The sequence below is a fragment of the Typopeltis vanoorti genome, chromosome 16 (genome assembly GCF_054136105.1).
Source record: "Typopeltis vanoorti isolate ZY-2024b chromosome 16, IOZ_Tvanoo_1.0, whole genome shotgun sequence".
NCBI lineage: Eukaryota > Metazoa > Arthropoda > Arachnida > Uropygi > Thelyphonidae > Typopeltis > Typopeltis vanoorti.
The window spans coordinates 2,179,238-2,196,858 of NC_143564.1; the positions used below are offsets into that span (position 1 = coordinate 2,179,238).

Here is a 17,621-nt window from a genome sequence, read left to right on the forward strand (position 1 = left end):
TTTCCCCTCGTCTTACAATGTACTTAGCAAATGGAAGTTTACATGTTGCAGGTCGAATCAGAGAGTGCGCAAAGATAAAAGTTGTTGTTGTGAGGCTAGCTTCATGATTATGGGCAGATGAATGGGGATAACATATAAAATATAAAAGTTGCTGTGGGTAGATGAATGGGAGATTAAAGATAAAAGTCGTTATGGGCAGATGAATGAAAGTATTAGCGGGATGGCACTGACATTCCCCATTTATTTTCCCATGGTACCAATGCCGCTAAAAATGTTGTTGTCGGGTGAGTTTAATGAGTCTGAGCAGATGAATGGGGATAACATATAAAATCTAAAAGTTGCTGTGGGCAGATGAATGGGGTTTGTGTCAGCGGGACGGTGCTGACATACCCATTCATTTGCCCACAGCAAATCAGAAATTGATACCTTTATTTGTTTAATAAAAATTTACAACTTTGTTCAGTGATGATACACTTTTAATCGTTTACTTCCAACTCAATTGTTTCCATATGAATTTGTAAATGTTTATGTATATGTAAAATGTATATGTAAATGCTGTATGTAAATATTATATGCATATGTTGTAAATGTATATGTAAATGTTGGTAATCCCCACATACATTTTAAAAAAATTACATAACTTAGTGGTCCGTAGAATTGTTTTAGGCATTTTACTGGTCCTTGGGCTTAGAAAGGTTGAGAAACACTGATCTAGATGATTTCACTCAGGGAAGAATTATTGGAAAGCTCGAAAAAGAACCACAGAATTACCGATATTGCCAGAGAATTTGGAATTTCACATAGTGTTGTATTCAGGCTTTCAGCAGCTTTTCAAACCAGAGGAATGTGTTCCAGACCTTTGCTACGAGGTTGCCATGGAGCATGAAGACAGATTTTGGTTATAATGGCAAAATGTGATTGATACACCATGCCAGGTGATTTTGTAAGTTAGCTCCATTCCAGTATAGGGATGCAGATATCTCAATAAACTGTGGCAAGACGTCTGCAGCAAGTATGCCTATCCCGAAGGCCCATAATTGTGTCCCTTTATCCACAGCTCATCATAGAGCATGGTTTTTCAGTGGTGGTGTATCCAAAAAATTTGGACAACACCAGTAAGATAATGTACTCTTTACAGATGAGAGTTGTTTTAGTCTTTCCCTCGATTCTAGACAACACTTGATCTGCCATGAAAATGATACTGTTAACCATCACAAGAATGTTCTTGAAAGAGATAGATATGGTGGTACTGGGGTTATGTTCGATTGTTCCATGGTGCTGTAGATGAAGAATTCATTTTTATGGATGACAGTGCCACACAACATCGTACATAAGCAGTGGAGATACTTCTCGAGACTGAAGATATTAATCAAATTGAGTGGCCAGCATGCTCCCCAGATCTCAACCCCCATAGAACACGTTTGGGATGCAATAGGGAATGCATTGCTGCTTGAATTCCCCCCTCCAGAAAACAAACAAGGCCTTGCTTTACTTTGAAGTAGGAGCAGGCAAGTTTACCTCAAGAACTCCTGAATCACTTGGTGTTAAGCATGGTACTACATTCTGAGAGCTACATTGCAGTTCGGGGTGGATGTATTCCATACTGAAATGTCTCTCCATATAGTTTTCTGTAATTTTGTAGCTTTTGCCAAAAACGTGTTGCCGTTTAATTTTTACTAAATTTATAACACATTTTTTGTGCAGTATAATTTATTAGTATGCCAGCAATAAATTTATGTTCACATTTGGCTGTAGTGATGAAAATTTTTTCATATATAGGTATAAATGTAGTTCATCCTTGGCTTTTAGACACCAGCGTATTTATCATCTTATTTCAAAGCCAAATGATAAAATCCATTAGGATTTTATAGTTTGGATATAGTTTTCACAGTTTAGGATTTTATAGTATTTATATCTTTTATACTTTTTATAACTATATATTTATTATTATTATTTATTGCACAGTAGGGTTTGCCATACCATTGAAAGGGACATCATCACTGTAAACACGATTAATTTCCTCGAATTGTCAGTTTTTATGGCTTACAAATCAATTTCAGTTGGATTATTCGAAAAGAATATTGAAAATTATAATTGCTTAACATAATATCTTCAATTTTATCTTTTCATTAAAATACGGACATTAGGCTGTCCCTACAAGTACAATATGGAACTGTCCTGTATATACGGGAAGTCTATTGCACAGGAACTTTCATGGAGACCAAAGCCTCATCTCAGAAGACACAGGTTGTGGATCTTCCTTAATGCATCAACTATCCATACATCCACACAATATCTATCATCAAAAAAAAAATTAAAAAAATAAGCTAATGCCTTTTATTCCCATATAGGGAGTAGGCGAGGCCATTTTAGCCCCATCTAACTTCTGGAGACTGAATGGGCTGTTCAATCTCTACTGGCAGCCAATCAGAGATAGCTGGCCCAAGGCTATCACTAAGTAGTTAATCGCCATGCAGTGAAGAGACGGCTAACAAGTGCCGCCATATTGTGGTCCCTAACCCTAACAGAATATTTTTATGTCTGATAACAGTGTAGGTTCTATTTTCTTGAGTTTCTGGGGGAAAAAACCCACTTACCCATGCCAGAGATTGAATAACTCGGTAACCGGTCGAAAAAAGGCTTAGAAAATGTTCCCCTAATTGGTGACTAGACTTGAACCCAAGTCTTCATTTGTGTCAAGCGCCGTGGAGTACAAATGCCACTTTTTAATTATTATTATTATTACGATATTATTAGGAAATGGAAAAAGGTCGATTTTAATTATTGCAATATAGATTGTGATGACGAGATAGCAGCAGATGGAAGTAAAGAAAATGAGTTTCTTGAGATTTTGAGAGACAACTACCTCGGGTAGTATGTAACAGAGGGAACACAAGGATTGAGGGTCTTGGATTTGACCATGAGGTGATTACCTGGGTAGTTACCATCCATGTGAGGATCTCTGTGAGGAAAGGGTATATGTGAAATTACTAAGCTCATGATTATGAGAAGCGAGACAGCTTGGAGCTGTAGCATGGAATGAAAAGTTGGGTGGAAAGGAAATTAGTGCTGCTTGGGTGACAAGAACTGTTTAGTAGAAGCAACATCCCTTCACAGTTCACGTAGAAACAAACAGAACAAGTTTCTTTTCCTCTTCCTTCATCCCTGCAACTGCTGCACTGTGGAACAGTCTCCCACCTGCTCTGTTTCCCAAGGAATACAATTTAAAGTCATCGAAATCAAATGTAAACAAATTCCTCCTTTCCCAACCCACCACCCATACACGGTACTAATGTACTATAGGTTGACCAACCAACCTCCTGTGTATGGGCTCAACATTAAAAAAATAAAATAAAATTAATAAATAAAAAGCAATGTCTAAATATATTCCAAAGATCAGAAGATTAAAAAGGTAGGATGGATAAATAATGGATGAATGAAAAGATTAAACATGCAATACAGAAAAAAAAGCATAAGAGGAGTGGTAATAATCAATTCCATGAAGAATATAAAGAACAGGCAATTAGGGTGACTCGGTTGGTAAGAGTAGCAAAAGTTCAGTATGAGCAGGAGTTAGCTATTGAAGCTGAAAAAAATCCGAGGGAGTTCTTTTGATATGTAGCCAGCAAAATTAAGAACGATTATGGTAGGATGGCATTGATTGGAGAAAATGGTATAAGGACAACTGCTGCAGTGGAGGATATAGTTAAGCTCTTTAATTAGCAGTTCATAAAGGTCTTTCAACCTTGTGAATCTAACATTATGGAAAGTTTGAGAGCAGAGAATGAGGAGGGGCTGACTATGAGTAAGGAAGTATATGGTGAATTATGCAAACTTGATATTAATAAGGCTTTGGGACTTGATGATATTATCATTGTGTATTTTGAAGGAATGTGCCAGGTAGTTGACATATTTGTTTAATATGAGTCTTACATTGGGTCAAGTTCCAAAGAAGTGGAGGAAGGCAAGATTGTACTGCTTCATAAAGGAGGTGACGGAATTCAGGCATCACATTATAGACCAATCTGTGTGTCAGGTGTTGTGGTTTAAAGTGTTAGAAAGGTTGGTGAGAATCAGGATCCAGAATGGGATTCACAACAATGGTATTATCATTGATCAACAGCATGGGTTTGCTAAAGGGAGGTCATGTTTTAGTAATCAACTTACGTATTACAATAAGGTGACAGCTGCATCGGATGTAAGAGATGGATATACAGTAGAATACTTAGACTTTGAAAAGGCTTTTGATAGATTACTGCATGTTAAGTTGCTAGTCAAACTAGAGCGGATGGGTTGGATTTTAAACTAGTGTTGGATTGGAGATTGACTGTCTAATAGGTATCAACAATTTGTATATGGGGAAGCAATATCCCAGAAGAGGAAAGTCACCAGCGGTGTGCCTCAAGGGTATGTTTTAGTGCCATTGGTGTTTAGCCCGTACGTTAATAATATTGGGAAAGATTTGAATGGCCACATATAGCTCTTTGCAAATGATGCAAAGTTGGGATGAACTATGAGGAGTAGGCAAATGTTGTGGCCTTACAAAAAAGACTTGAATAGATTGAGTGAATGATCACGGGAGTGGGGATGCCAGTTCAGTGTTGCGAAGTGGAAAGTTTTAAAATTTGGAAAACAAAAATGGGATGTGAAATTTAATCTTGGTGGGGATGTATTGTTGGGGATGGAGGAAATAAGAGATCTTGGGGTGATTGTGGATAAGGATCTGAAATTTAGAGGACATATTGCTAAAATTATAAGGATAACATAATGAATTCTGTGAATGGTGCAGAGGATACTGACTTGTAGAAGTAAGGATATTCTGGTTCCATTGTATAAGGATCTGATTAGGCCACATATGGACTACTGTCACAGTTTTCAAAAGGATGAAGAGATATTGGAAAGGGCTCAGAGGCAATTCATCAAGGTAGTTTCTGGTCTCTGGAATGTTGAATATGAAGAAAGATTGAGATAATGCAATTTGCAAAGTTTAGTAGATAAGAGTGTGGATAAGGGGGGGCTTAAGGGTCAAAGCTGTATAACTGAGAGGAGACCTCCACATAGCCTTTAAAGGAATGCGGAGAACCGACCAGGGCTTCTGACCTAATGTCCAATTCTCACCTTCTCGTGGTGCACCCTGTTGGATATCTACTTGGATACTGGACGAACGAGGATGGGCTGGCAATCTGGGATTTAGCCGACCAAATTGTATTCTTATTGGTTAAACCAAAATAACAAATGATGGTACGACATGACAAAATTTCATGCCGGCTGGGGCGTCGCCCGGTTAAACAAGGTACCCGTTGTTTTCGCCAGGGAACCAGGGCGAACAGCAAAAAGTCAGCTACTGGAACAAATCTGAAAACAAACCCCAACTCAACATCACCAGAGTTAAAGATCGGTACTATCAACATAAGAAGCCTGAATGACAAAGAAATGGAGCTAGCTGAGGAATTAGATAAGTACCAGATCGACATAATAGGGGTGACTGAAACAAAAAAGACAAAAACTGGTGAGATCTTCCTGAGCAATAAATACAAAATGTTATATTCAGGCAATGACAATCAAGGAAAAGAAGGAGTAGCTATAGTATTCAACACAAAATATGAGGCTAATCTTCTTGAATGGCAGTCAGTCTCAAGTAGAGTAATGTGGGCAAATATGAGAATGGGGAACTGGACAATGAGACTTATTTGTGCCTATGGTCCCACAGAAAGTTCTACTAAGGTAGAAGTGGATGAATTTTTTGAGGCTTTAGAAAAGCAACTGACACAATGAAAAAGGAAAAGTTGGTCCTTGTTGGGGATCTGAATAGCAGAGTAGGAAATGATTGTCAGACATACAAAAATATTTTGGGAAAATTTGGAGAAAAGAGCAAAGCTAATAATAATGGCAAATATCTGTTGGATTTCTGCTCAGGACATGGACTGGTTATTACTAACACCATGTTCCAACATAAAAATGTGCACAAATTCATATGGAGAGAAGAGGCTAGGAATAAGAAAAGTCTCATTGACTATGTTATTGTTGATAGTGATGTTTTCTCCCTGATGAAGGACACCAGAGTGTACGAAGGATTTGAAATTGGAAGTGATCACTATTTAGTCTTGAGCAGGATAAAATTGAATTTCATATTGAAAAGAATAACATGTAAGAAAGTTTTAAAGTGAATAAAAGTTGAGCATCTCTCAGATGTGAACTGTAGACTAAAATACACAAAGATTATTGAAGAAAAACTGAAAGAGTTTGAATACAGGAATCAAACCTTGGAGATTCAGTGGCAAACTCTGAAGAAAACATTGATTGATTCTGCCAGAGAGGCATGTGGTGAGGTTGTCTGCAAGGATAAAAAAATCAGAACTCCCTGGTGGACACAGGAAGTTAAAGAGGCAGTGAAGGAAAAGAAGAAAGCATATCAAAAGTTCCTGTCAAATAAGTCAGCTTGTGCTCTTAGAGAATACAGAGACAAATGCAAGAATGCCAAACACCGTGTAAAACTAGCTAAAAGGCATGGGAGGATTTTGGCAAGAATATAGAAAATAAATATCAAGAAGGTGGGAAAATATTCTAGAGGTTGTTGAAGAAGTTTAGGAATGGAGGAAAGAGTGCTGTAAAAGGAGTTAGAGATGATAAAGGTGACATGAAAATGGGAGAAAAAGATATCCTTGAAGTATGGAGTAATTACTTTGAAAAACTGCTAAATGAAACAAGCAGTAATAACAGCACAGTGGTAAAAAACACTGACCAGGCATGCAGTCAGGAATACATATCCATACTTGAAGTAGAAAAAGCAATCAAAGGCTTGAAATGGGGAAAGGCAGCAGGAGTAGATGATATTCGACCAGAAATGCTGAAGTATGGTGGTATAAGAGTCTTACAGTGGCTGCACTGCATAGTTCAGAAAGCCTGGACAGAAGGACGAATTCCCGATGATTGGAGTAGAGCTCTCATAGTATCCATATATAAAAAGGGAAATAAAACTGAATGTGAGAATTACAGAGGTATATCCCTACTTAGTGTTCCTGGCAAGATCTATGCAAGTATACCTGAGAAACGGTTGAGAAGAATTGTGGAAGAAAAGCTTGGTGAAGAACAAGCTGGTTTCAGGCCAAATAGAGGCTGTCAGGGTCAGATCTTCACTTTACGACAAATAGTCGAGAAAGCATGGGAACATAACAGAGATCTGTATTTAAGTTTTGTTGATTTGGAAAAGGCATAATATGACAAGGTGCCAAGATAAAAGCTATTCAATACACTACAGTTATATGGTGTCAATGGGGCATTATATCAAGCAATACTTAGTCTTTATTTGAGTTGTAAGTCAGCAGTTAGAACTGAAGGAAGTACAGGAAGATGGTTTAATGTTAAATCTGGTGTGAGACAAGGATGTACATTATCCCCTCTGTTATTCATTATCTATATGGATCACATTATGAAGGAAAGTGGTATTAAACATGATATCAAAATTGGAGATGTTAATGTCAGCTCTTTGCTTTATGCGGACGATGTTATACTTCTAAATAAATCTGCTACAAGTCTGCAAGATTCTCTGACTAAATTGAATAGCTGTTGTAATAGATATGGTAGGAAGGTTAGTAATAAAAAGACAAAGACAATGAAAATAGGCAGAATCATTGAAAATGTCAACTGTGTTGTGAATGGAGAACCTGTGGAACAAGTAAAACATTTCAGCTACTTAGGCACAATTTTTACTGAAGATGGTAAATTAAATATAGAAATAGACAACAGAATCAGCAAAGCTGGTATGGTGGGAATTCAACTGAATAAATTCATATGGAATAAGAGAGAAATTAGTCGGAACACTAAATTAGCTGTATACAAGACAGTGTTCAAACCAGTTTTAACTTATGGATCTGAGTGCTGGGTCAGAAGTAAAACACTTGACCAAAGACTAGAGACCGCAGATTATGAGAGTCCTGAGAAAGATTATAGGCGTATACAGATGGCATCAATGGCAGTATCATATTAAAAATGGGGATATTAGGAAAGAACTTGACATTGTCAACATCCAGGAATCTGTTAGCAGAGCTAATCTCAGGTGGTATGATTAGAAAGATTAGCAAAAACAAGTGTTCTCTGCCAGGTTGGCAGCAAAACGACCCAGAGGAAGACCAAGATATAGATGGATTGATATGGTACAAAGTGCCTTAGACGATAGAAATATAAGATCTGATAATGTTGGAGTCTTGACAAGTAACAGACTGATTTGGAGGAAAATTGTAGATAGGAAGTTAGTAATGATGTAATTTTTTTCATGTAGTACTATCATATCCTGTACACCCCTTGAGGGTACATGGCAGGAATTTGATGATGATGATGAGTGGATAAGAGGAAGAGGGGTGATCTGATAGAGACGTACAAGTTAGTAAGGGGTTGTTATAGTATTAACATTGAAGAGGTATTTCATAAAATGGTGCGAGATGGGGAGGGTCATCCCTGGAAACTATATAAGGAGGGTGTGAGCAAGGGATTGAGAAGCAGGTTTTTTGTGTGGAGAGTTGTGAATGATTTAAGTACATTGCTTGGGAGTGTGGTGTCTTCAGAGAATTTGAATTTGTTTAAGGCACAATATGACGAGCTGTGTGTATAACAAAAGGACTTCCAAGATGAGTCTGTGACTCTATGGAGTCTTAGGATAATAATAATAATATCATTGTTATATTCCCATGACTTCTGGACTATTTGTCTAAAAATGAAAATCTGATTCTGACAACCTCTATTTGACCTAAACCCTTCTCCAAACTTTCCTTTTCACAGTTCTTCTGTAATATTCATATTTAGTTTCATTTCCTCTTTTATAGTTGGGCTTTATATAAGAACTCTGCTGATCCAAAATTCAACCCTTGGTCCGGGCTATCTGAATTATGCAGTATAATCACTTAAAACTTTTATATTTGAGCATTTTTGTTTGAATATCATCTATCCCAAGCTGCCTTTCCACATTTCAGGATTTTAATGGTTTTTGCCACTTCAAGTATTGATATGTATTTCTGATTACATTTTATTGTTTTCTAGCAGCTTGTTGTTTAATTTAGCAATCTTTCAAAGTCATTACTTCATACATCTAGAATATCTTTATCTTCAGTTTTTCTGATTATTATATCCTCACAGGCAACCACACCACATGTCTTTCTGTCTGAATCAGACAATATTTTCTTCAGGGTCTGCCAATTAATCTCCGAGGTTTGGTTCATGTTTCAAACTCTTTCATTCCTCTTCTGCAGCTTCTCCTACTTAAGCAGGGTCGCTGTTTTTAGTGAGTCTTCTCCACATCCTCCTTTCTTGGGCTGTAACCATATCCAAGTTCTTCATCCTTAAGTCCTCCTTCACCAGCTCCCTCCTCCCCTGCACATCTATCTGCATGACCTTTCTTCCAACATAACTCGTCCTCCATCCTCATCACATGACCAAACCATCTCTTTCATTAAAAAATAAATAAATAAATTGTGTATTTGAGTCTGTGGTTCACCTCTGAAGGCCACTCAGCTAATTATGTTTAAAACTTTGTTAACACTTTTCTTTTCAATGTGATATCAAATTTTACCCAGCTCAAAATGAAATGGCGATTACTTCCAATTTCAAATCCTCTGTATACTCTTGTGTCCTGAACCAGTGTGAAGATATTACTACCAGCAATAACACAGGTCAGTGTGACTTTTATTATTTCTTGTGTCTTCTGTCTATGTGAATTTATGCACAATGGGTGTACCGAAAAAGAAAAAAAAAATCTAGTAGGTACTTACCATTATTATTAGCTTTGCTCTTTCTTCCAGAAGTTCCCAAAATATTTCTATATATCTGGTAATCATTTCCTATTCAGCAGTTTAGATCTCCAGGAAAGATTAAGATTTCCTTTTTATTAGAGCAGGCATTGTGTCTCAAGAAATTGTGTCTCTAATGCCTCAAGAAATTCCTCCAGTTATCCTTAAGTAGTACCTTCTGTGAGACTCATCATCATCATTGGCAATTCTTTTTTCCACTGCTCGGTGAAAGCCTTTCCCAGAGTCCTCCATTCAGTCCTATCTTGAGCTTTTCTATGCCACTGAGTTCCAGCTTGCTCTTTCCATCTCCAGGATACCATTCAGATATTAATTTTGTTCATTTTTAAGTGTTATTTCTTATAATACGTTGTAAAAACTCGATGTAGCTTAAAAAAATCCAAAGCACATTACATCGATTTTTTACATAGGTCAAGTCCCATGAGAACTGTAAATAACCTTGTTTGTTTCTATGTATATTTTGCAAAATATTAATGTAGTTAATCCTGTGGGAAGTGAATGTGTTTACTGTTTTAACGTCAAAAACAATAATTTGACGTTAAAAGAAGTGAGGAGCGCAGTCCGACAAAATACATTTCCAGTATTCATAGGCATTCGACTAGTAAATACGGAAGGCGGATAATCATAGTACGTAGTAGAGTAAGTGAGAAAGCATAAGAGAGAAAAAGCGCATTAGAGTAAAGCTATAAAGAATTAGGAATAGGATAAAGATAGAAGAGAGTAAAGATAAAGAGATATTACATATAAGAAAGATAACAAGATATTACAACGTCTTGCCAATTGCCATTTTGATATTTTAATGGCTGTTATAATCCCCTCTCTGAGTTTTGACCCAAGTATTATTACTAAACAGTGATTTCTCCATTTAGTCAAAGTCCATGTTTTGTTTCACTTCCATAAGTTATGACTGGAAATATGCAACTGTCAAATATTTTTCTTTTAAGACAGATTGGATACCTATTTTCAGTGCTTTACTGTTTTCCAAAGGCTACCTAACCAAGTTGAACTCTGTATAATTTCTTCTTCACAGTCTCTCTCTCTCTCTCTCTCTCTGCTGTGATCTTTAGTTCTAGCTAAACATAGAGGGGTTATTATATCAAATAAATTTCAATGTCTGATATTTGATATTCTGATATTTGCCTATTTCACTCTATTTGATATCGTCTGCCACCAATCAAGAAGATAGCCAGCCTGGTTGGCCAAGTGGTTAGCGCATCCACTCTATAGCCAAAAGGCTGCGGTTTCAAATACCGCCATGAACATGGATGTTTGTAATTGTCTGTGAAAATACTAGTGGTGGGCAGTAGATGGCATTGGTATAGATGATGATGATGGTAGTTGTGGTTCGTTGTAGTTGGTGGATTGAGTGGTGGAGACAGAGAGTTTTAGATTAGGTGTCCTCACTCGATGAGTCTTTGGACTCCTTGGAGGTGTCACATAATAATATAATTCATTAATATAAGATTGTTCTCCTCATATTATTATTATTATTGTGTCTCCATGGAGTCTGAAGACTAATCGTGGAGACCCTATTGACACATCAACAATTATTCACACAACACCTATCATACTTCTTCTTAAATTCATTAACAGATGAAGCATTCACAACCACCTCTGGTAACGCATTCCACACATTCACCACCTTGCAAGCAAAAAATCTAGTCCTAACGTCCTTGTTAACCAAATTCTTATGCAATCTCCAGGGATGATCCCTTGTTCTCTTCCTTCCTGCACTGTTCAGAAAAAAGTCATCAGTATCAAACCTATAAAACTCCGTTAATAATTTTTATGGCTCTATCATATCCCCTCTCTTACATCTATCAGCTAGTTTTTGGAGCCCACAGACCTTCAATCTTTCCTCATAGAAAACATTCCACAGACTTGCACCAATCTTTGTAACTTGCCTCTGGATCCTCTCCGCCATTTCTTCATCACCAAGAAATCCAGGTGACCAGATCTGTGCAAAATAGTCCAAATGGGGGTCTTCTTAATGTCTTCTTAATGCCTTATAAAGTGGACCAATAACTTCCCTATTTCTGCTTGTTTAGAGGACGTATTGCTTTGCAATACGTCCTCTAAACTTAAGATCCACAATAACCCCCCAAGTCCCTTGCCTCGTCAACTTCCTGTAGTTCATTTCCATTAATATAGTACACAGCACGTGATCTCTTCCTCCCGAAACATTACACTTATTTGTGATTTTGTGAGTTGTGATTCCTCCCATCACCTTACACTTAGCCATTTTAAACTGACAGCCACTCTTCCCAATTTTGCATCATCAGCAAACAAGTGCCGAGCCCCGAGGTACACTACTAGTCACCTGTCGTCTCCTGGACTCAGCTCCTCCATAAACCACTCTTTTGATATCTGTCCATCATCTAATCCAAATCACCAGCTTTGGATCCATTCATATTTGTTCCAATTTATGCAACAGCGTTCCATGTGGAATCCTGTCATATGCTTTTGCAAAGTACAGCAGTATCACCGAATAAGGATTTCCTTTCTCCAACTCCACTGTTACTTTATTATAGAAAAGTAAGTTACTAAGGTTACAAAACCATGTTACCCCCTTATGAAGTATCATATTTCTGTCACCCAATCCTGAATTCTAATTTTTATCAGTTTCTTCAAAATCTTAACCACCACTCTTGATATACTGATTGACCTATAGTTTGCTACTTCTGTCTTGAGCCTCTCTTATGCAGTGGAATTATTTTCCCTTCTTTCCACTCTTTTGGAACTTTCTCAGAACCGAGGCTTAAACAGCTTGGTTTGAGGAGGTGCTAATTCTCTTGCACATTTTCATAACACATAGGCTGATATGCCATCTAACCCTATGGCAGTGTTAGCATTAAGGTCCTGTAATATACTAAGCAGCTCTATTTCTTCTATCTCTAGACTCTCATCAGTCAGTGACACATTCGGCACTATGATATCACAACCAAGAAGGTACAAAATGTACCATCTTGGTTGTGATGCAAAATGATCACAAAGTAACTCAACTATTTGACTTGCTTCTGCAACTTCCCTACCATCAACACTTTTCAAAGTCATACTTCCATAGTTATTCCTCCTTTTACTTGCCACATAGCAAAAGAACTCCTTAGGATTTCTTTTGGACTCAGCTAGCTTCCTCTCATAATTAGCTTTGGCCTTCCTTACCATACAGGTCAGCCTCTTTGTCTGTATCTTGTACTGCTCATGGGTATGCTCATCACCTTTTTCTTTATACTTACTCCACAACTTTTTCTTTATCTGCAACTTCTGCTTAAACTATTTATCCATTTTACTTCTACTTGATTTCTCCTTATGACTCTTGGAATACAGTCTGATACTGCTTTCCTTAAACACTCTTTGACAGTCTCCCAAGCACCATCATCTCTCTCCTTCAAATTCTCATCCTATAAGACTGCTGAGAGCTGACTTCTCAGCTTGCCATAAACATCAGCCTTGTCATTTCACATATACTCCTTCTTAACAGAATATTCAGCACGTCTTACCATCTCCCAGGTCAAGACCACATGATTGCTTTCTCCAAGTGAAGACGCCGTAACTAAATTGGTTATTTATATGTTCTCCGATGCTGTGACCAGATCTAACACTCTGGAACCTCTTGTCCCTTCCATTACATGCTGTTAAAAAACAACTGTATACATCCATTTCCTTCCTTCCTTCTTTGTGACATTCTTTTCCCCAATCTATGTCCCCATAATTAAAATCCTCTATAATAATTACTCGACCTTCACTCATCATGCTAATTTGCCAATGCATACCATCTACATTTTCCCTTATACCCCCCCCTACCCATTTTGCCTTCATATTTAGTGTTGAATACTATAGCTATTCCTTCTTTTCCTTGATCATTATTGCATGAATATTATACAAGTACCTCCATCATCAGGCAATAATGGAGGTCCCTGCATAATAATAAAAATAAGATAAATATATATTATATATTTATTATTGAGATCTTCCTTATTCCAATAATGATAGTAATTCTAATCCTCACTCCATTCTGATAAATATTTTGATAACTGTAAATATTATTATGTGATTCCTGCATAGTCTAAAGCCTCATTTGTATAGTTACTTCATGCTAGAACAATCAGCTCCTGTCATCACTGCACTATGCACCATGTGACTGCTCTACACTAACCTGCCTCACCTATGTCAAAAACAGTTACTGGTTTTTGTTGTATCTTCCTTGGCGATTTTTTAATGTATCAGCTCACTTTCCACAGATTGTAAAACCTCATGTGGCACATAGACTAAATCTTTGTAGTCTCTGCTGCATTTGTGACTGTGTGGCATGAGACAGTAGACCAAAATCTCCCTAAAGTTTCATTGTTGCAGCAGTTAGAGCTAGGGATAGACGTAACTGATCTACCACGAACTGTGTGCAGTACATGGGGAAAGGAGAAACGATCAAACCGACGGTTCTCACAAGGGGCCGAGCGAAGGCTTGTTGCGCTGGAGTCCAAAAAATGTGTTCGTACTATATATATATAATACGACTGTCGAAGGAGTATTTGTTTTCTTAGTGTCTTCATTTTTAAATTACTAAATAAAAATTCAATTAAATTCTGCTCATAGTAAACTGAAACAACCAACTTCCTTCCCAATTAAAGCGTTACTTTGGTCAGCAAACGATGCACTCAAGTTTTTAATCTAGTGGTAGACTACAAGCGCCATCTTTCGTCAGTAATTCTTCTTTCTAAGGTGAATTTTTAATATAATATTTAGTGATATTAGTTATACTTTGGTAGTATCTGATAAGATATAGCTCAAAATTCCAGTGTGAGCACGTCGAGAGTTAGGAGTTAATAATGGCGTTTTGTATTTTACTTAGGCAGCAACCGTTCTTATTTATCCATAATATATATGCGTTGGTAATGCTGTATATACTGATTGTTGCGAATAAATAGTTTCTAAATAGATCTTTTCCTCTAAAATAACCGATAAATCAATTTTTTCGAAACTCCTTTTTCTTTACATGTTGTGACTTAAATTTGCTTTACAAATATCAAATGTTCGATAGAATATAGTTCAGATACAGTTTATTTGTGCCGAATTAATAAAGCAGGCCATCTTTCCATGTTTACATACACACACCTCTCTATACCTTAGGACGAGTGGAGTAGCCCACTCAATTGGCAGAGCTGTGGCACGCATGTCCGTTTGCTCCTTAATCTGCTATACATGCATCGCCTGGCGTGCCAAAGGTAGCGTTGTTGGGACCGTGAGAACGCGGCAACGATCAAGTGTTGCCATACTTTTCTGATGTCTTAAAAGACATGTCGAATTATTTTGCATTTCAGTGTACTTTGCTGTGCGTGGGATGATACTTTATATAATATATGTGGGGACAAACAACCTTTTTATAGCAGAAATGCCGAGTATAAATATTTGTGTAAATGTTCGAGCGCTAGTGAAAGTATGATTGAAGTGGCCACAGAACACAGGTTGCTTCCTGTAGACATACGATGCTGCCATTAAGATTTTCTAGAAGTCCGCAGTATACCGCTGTTTGTACTTAGATTTTTTTTCTTTTTGTGTATGTTGTGTGTGCGCGCATCAAAAGCGTTTGGATTTATTATCAAGTGCATTTTGTTCGAGATCGTCGGTTATATGCCAGTAGGATTATTGCTTAACGCATGGTGATTTCAGTTTCGTAATTCATATCTGTTTATTAACGTCATTTAAATTTCAGGTTTTTCATCTAGGGCTTCTTGTAAGTACTTTTCGTGTGTTCATATTCCAGATAAATGGTAAAATTTTTAATATTTTCCCTCCCGCCTCGGATGGCAGACCTAATTTGGAGGATAAATACTCCATCTTATTTTGTTATGTATATAATGATTAAATAAGTTTTATTTTTACGTGAATTAATAAGTAAAGTAGTTTATAGATTAAGGAAAGCTGATAATTTTCATATAGTTGTTAAAAAAACATAATAACATCTATATATACTGTGTTATGCGTGATGAAATAAAGACGGCTCACTATAAATGTTTTATTAACATTTTGTATTATTATATTTTTAAATGAACTTCGGGTTAATATGACCGACTTTTAAGTCGGTCATCTTAAATATTGAAGGTATTTAAAATATATATTTCAGATTTCAGTATGTACTTTTTTAATATTAAGATGTACATTTAACCACTAGGTATTATTGGTTTAAAATGCAAGTTAAATTGTAGAAAACTCATAAGTCCATACATAAAGCATGCTGTGTCAAGTTTACTTGTGATATACTCAATAAACAGCATCACTAGCTAGCATCAGAAATGCAAACCACACGGGTCGCGGATATCACCTAATTCAGTGGTGTTGAAATTGATGTTCTGGAATTGTGCTTTGCGAAACTGACTTTTGAATAGCAAACGAAAATCTAAAACAGTTACTGTTAGCGTAGAAAAATCGTAAAAACTGTGTGTTTAATTGTCATTCTTCACGGTGGAAATTTGTCGTATCTCCTGCTAATTATCGGATCTTGGCTTGCGCACACATACACGCACGTGCGCGCGTTGACTGATCATTACCTAATTACAGGATCTCGAATTTGAAGAATCTTACCAGTATTTCCAGTAGTTACAACTGTTTTTCTTGCCATTTGAATTAAGAAAATGGGACTGCTGAACAGTAGAATGCATTATCTTTTTCATTCCTCCGCTGTACTTTTAATGGCAAACTGTATTGCTATTTTTTTTAAATACCAGTGATAAATCCGAAATGGAATATATATATATATATATATATATATATATATATATATATATATATATATATATATTTTTTTTTTTTTTAAGTATAAGTTTTAAGTAATGTTAAAACCGTTTTAACTGTTAGCTTTGAAGTTCAGTGATTTCATACAGCTATAATATCGTTTTTGCCCATTATTATCCCGTTTCTCAAATTTAATTCATCTGTGAAGTCGCAAAACAAATGTTTCCTCTTGTACAAAGTTTATTATTCGGAATGCTAGATTTTAGAAATGATCTTCTTCAGTTTGAATTAGATTTCAGTTCCTTGGTATATTCGAGTACTGTAAGATTTTTCTATTAAAACTGGACTGCAATGCACTCCACTTGTATTAACTGCTGAAAACTAGTTAATTAAATCAGATGTGTCAAGACATCGCCAGCATTTGTGATGGAGCTTTTCTTGCAAATGACGTGAATGTTTATGATTGAAAAAGCTCTCCTTCCCCAATGTTTGGTACAGCTGTGCATAACAAGATATCAAATGGAAGATAAATGTTTGCTAATCAGCGCAAACGATCACTACCAAAAACGTTTTCACTATAAAGGTCGCAGTTGTTAAATTAAGCAGCCACTGTTTCTGGAACTTCTAGTCTGCGAGGATTTCGGATGTGGTCTATCATGGGAATACTACGCTACTCATTCAGCGCATATCAGCCTGTTTACGGGCAAAGTTTATCAACGTCTTCGTGTACTTTTGTTATTTACTTTTTGAGAATCAAGGACTGATCTGTCTAGTTCACACCATGATTGTTATATTTCTCACCAAACGTTTGTCAGCGTATATAATATTCGTCGAACAGTGTAGTCCATCTGGTGTGAGAAATCTGTTCCTTACATAGTATTTCGATACCAGTGCATCGAAATATTTCCGTTGCCTCTCCTCTGAAGTCACCAACGTATACATCCATCATATCCCCTCCACTAGTCGGGCAAGCTCCGCAATTCACAGTTCCCTAATCTCTTGTCATAGTTAACATGACACAGAACTGATATTTTGTTTATTCATCTTTGAACCTTCTGTGGCATATTCTCATCTCAGAGGATATAGCAAGGCTAG

At 36.8% G+C, this 17,621-nt stretch overlaps 1 protein-coding gene across 10 annotated transcripts in view; it reads left to right on the forward strand.

Annotated features, from left to right (window-relative positions):
- The window catches only part of LOC150097830 (CUGBP Elav-like family member 1-A), an 816,588-nt gene that overhangs the window by 225,073 nt on the left and 573,894 nt on the right, over nt 1-17,621 (forward strand). For 3 of the 10 annotated variants that reach the window (XR_016549573.1, XR_016549576.1, XR_016549575.1), the window contains exon 1: nt 15,037-15,528. The exons of 6 other annotated variants lie outside the window; for them this stretch is intronic. The gene's annotated coding sequence lies outside the window, so the exon portion shown is untranslated. Of the gene's footprint in view, nt 1-15,036; nt 15,529-17,621 lie in introns of those variants that run through there. One more of the 10 variants, XR_016549574.1, reaches the window with a different exon arrangement.